Source organism: Pelmatolapia mariae, linkage group LG7, assembly GCF_036321145.2.
Source record: "Pelmatolapia mariae isolate MD_Pm_ZW linkage group LG7, Pm_UMD_F_2, whole genome shotgun sequence".
In the NCBI taxonomy this organism is placed as follows: domain Eukaryota; kingdom Metazoa; phylum Chordata; class Actinopteri; order Cichliformes; family Cichlidae; genus Pelmatolapia; species Pelmatolapia mariae.
Window position 1 is genome coordinate 4,982,547 of NC_086233.1, and position 3,489 is coordinate 4,986,035.

At 41.7% G+C, this 3,489-nt stretch overlaps 1 long non-coding RNA gene across 1 annotated transcript; it reads right to left on the reverse strand.

Moving 5' to 3' along the window:
* Nucleotides 1–1,410: 1,410 nt before the first annotated feature.
* On the reverse strand, nt 1,411–2,432 carry LOC134631871 (uncharacterized). Its single transcript, XR_010573727.1, has 3 exons — nt 2,329–2,432; nt 1,700–1,817; nt 1,411–1,552 (listed from the first exon to the last, which is right to left on the reverse strand). It is a non-coding gene; the product is annotated as an uncharacterized LOC134631871 (long non-coding RNA).
* Nucleotides 2,433–3,489: the final 1,057 nt, after the last annotated feature.

The following is a 3,489-nucleotide window of genomic DNA, read 5'->3' on the forward strand; positions in this document are numbered from 1 at the left end:
GAGTGCTTCCTAATTACATTCACTCTCTTGACATGCAGACTGGAGAAGTCAGGGAACAAACTACTAACCTTCTGATCAGTAGGCGACCTGCTCTACCTCTTGAGCTACAGCCACCCAGTGGTAAACATGAGTAAACCATCACTAGGTTTTGGATAAAGTGTACACTCACAAACCTGCATTTGAAACGTTGGCTACCATAGCACTATAGTATTCCAACATGGCATTTGTGTTTTCTAACTAAAATAAGAAAATAGGAACATAAACAGTGCCATCATTGCCAGGGCTGGCCCACATCTGGATGACATACACTCTGCCATGACACCAGTCAGTCAGAAGTGCTAGCTCGATGCCGGATCCAGGCCAGACCTGCTTTCTATGAGCCTGGACCACATAAACCAAACCATAATCGAGCCAGATGTGGCATGCCATCACATAAACAGTGCCATCTATGCCAGGTCTGGCCCACATCTGGATGACATACCACTTACCATGCCAGAAGTCAGCCAGCAGTGCCAGCTTGACCCCAGATCCAGGCCAGACCTGTCTGCTATGTGGGTATGTTCACCCATCCAAATCATCGAATTCAGGTGTTCCAGTCACATCCGATGAACTCCAAAACACAGGCATGAAAATGCTTTTACATTCACTGTCAGATAACGTCGATGAGCTTCGTGAAATAAAACTTTAACGAAGGATGAAGCAGTGATATAAAAATGATTCCACCATGCACACGACGTTGTAGGTTCACAGCAGTTTTACTGATTAGGATTTTTTAAGATAATTTATTCATGGAGTTTTTCAGCTGCCTTCCCCTGCTCAGCACACCACACCGCTCTCTCGTCAGGTCCCAGCATCCTCGTGAAATAGGGAAGGCATGACCCGGTGATGGAGAACAGCTGTGTGGTTCAGCCTTCCCTGACACCACACCCTGCACCCGCTGCTCCACCCCTCCCCTGCAGCTGAGCCACAAACCACACATACTTTTACATTCACTGTCAGATGAAGTCGCTGAGTTTTGTGAAATAAACTTTAATGCAGAATGAAGCAAAACAATACAGAATTTAAATAGCATAGTGAAAGCAAATGATTTAATACATGTTTTTTACATATTGTTGCATTATAAACTTTCCTCAGATGAAGCTCTTTGAGATATTGTCACATCAAGCTGGGTCAACATGACACGACTCAGTCGTTCACAAATGTTTGTACAGACTGCATGGCATTTTGGTGGATTTTATACACATGCAGCAACAACACTGAAAATACCTGAATTCTGAGATTCAGATGTGCCCCAATATTTTTGTCCATATACTGAATAAGGAAATTTATTTATCAGAGGTTTAACATAATCCCCAAATTTTGAAGCTGATACTGTGATAATGCAAAAAGTTTATAAAGCAACTTCACGGAGTGACTGATGCATTTCGGCTTGTAGCATTCATCGGAGTCACGAAAGATTTTTCATGTAGCTTTTTTTTTCATTGACAAAAATTGTTCCTTTGCCCACTCTGCGGTCTCCTTCACACAGAAAAGCCCTCTGGGTGTCTTGATCCTGTAGAAAAATCAGTATCATTATTTTGCTCTCATATTCACATATTTTACTATTAATAGCAGAGTTATGGCTTCAATCTGAACGATCATACATTGCTTATAGATGACTTACTTGGCAAACATTAGTGATCGTATTAAAGAGACTTACACAAATGCTGGTGTGGAGCATTGTCTGTGAGTTTTCACGATGGAGACGATGTTCGCCTTTGGGATCCGTTTGTCAAAGAAGTGAAAACAGCAAAAGTCGGGTGAATTCACTGCCTTAGCTGTAACAGGAAAAAAAAGGAATTACTCAGTGCTGCGTCTGCTTCTAATGACTTCTCCAACATATCAGATATAATTAAGGTTAATGCAACAAAATACAATTTGTTATATCTTAGTGAAAAATACAGTTTGAAGGCTCCTATTTTATGTCTTAGAGGGAGATTATTAAGCAAAGACAAAAAGATAGAGATACGTAGAAAATAGAAAACAAATTTAAGTAAAAAAAAATCTGTCTCAGTGAAAGAAATGCTGAACATGTCCACACTTGGTTACACAGGGATTCTATCTGACTTTTAATTACAGTGAAGAACTTAATTTGTGGTGTCCTCGGGATTCCCATATGCTTGTTTGCCATTCACCTAGGGACCATTTTTGATCCGAGGACACCACAAGGGTTACGATCAATGTGGGTCTTCATGACCATGAACTCGCTCTGTCTCACTCTCCATTTGAATGAAGAGAAAGACAGAAATTCAAAAACTGATCTAACACAAGTACGAGTAGCAGACTTACAGGCATCACTGTGGTAAATGGTGAACAGCACGAGCAGCAGTCCCACGGTCAGGCTGAGAGTCTTCATGTTGACTTCACTGTAGACCTGATGATCCTGATGTTTCAGAAGATGTCTGAATGATCGGTCCGATCACCCCGCTTTAAGTCACGTTCTCATCTGCATATTCAAACCATTTCTTAGAAACTGGAAAAACGATCAACAACCCCAAAGGTGGTTAATAGATTGGGGTTTTTCTGTACCATGAGACAACAGGAAGTTTCAGGGACTCAATATATCTGATAAAACACTCAAACAAACCACTCAGTGCTCTACCAATAAATTCATGCACTGATAATGCATGCATAGTCCAATCATCACTTTCTGCACAACTTTCCTTTATTTAGGCTACAGTGAAGGTCGGCAGTAGAATCGCGAGACAGTGTATGAGATATTTGCTGATATCTGATGCATTTGTATATTAATACTCAGTTTTTCACAAAATAATATGTAGTATGGATGTATTATGTTTACATGATGTATATTTGTCTGAATGCTAGGTGCACCATATTTCCAGGCTATAGCCATTCATCAATATCCATTGACGGCAATCAGCGAGGCAGCACTTAAGATCTATTCGCCACCAGTTCGTCAGCTACCTAACTGTGGTAAGCAGGCCTCCAGAGCCTTATACTCCTGACCTGCAAAGTAAGCTTCAAATTCAGAAACCATCTTCTCGCTACCACATTTCCACGCTGTGTCATTGCTTATCTCTCTGTTTATAATAAAGCTTGTGAAAAACCCTCCGCCTGTCTCTTGATTCGGGTCCCCACCCACATACTGGCCTCCGGGCCCCGTCGACAATAATGAGTGCTGGTTTGTTTTCAGTTTCTCTCTCTCTCCCCCATCTTGATCATTGGGTGGAGATTGGATTTCTCGTTCTTCAGCTAAACACGTCTGATTACCATCTACTTCATCAACGGCAGTGTAGTAAGATCTGCTATGCGCGTCTCTGCATAATATTCTGCCTCCAAAGAGGAGTGTAACAGGCCTCTTAGTTCTTTAAGACATTACCCTGTGCTCTTGCTCTTACGTCTCCTTGTTTCTAGTGGTCCTTCTGCTGACTGAAGAGCCTGCCATCTCCAGTCCTTATCACCATACAAGCAGCTACACTCATCAAACCA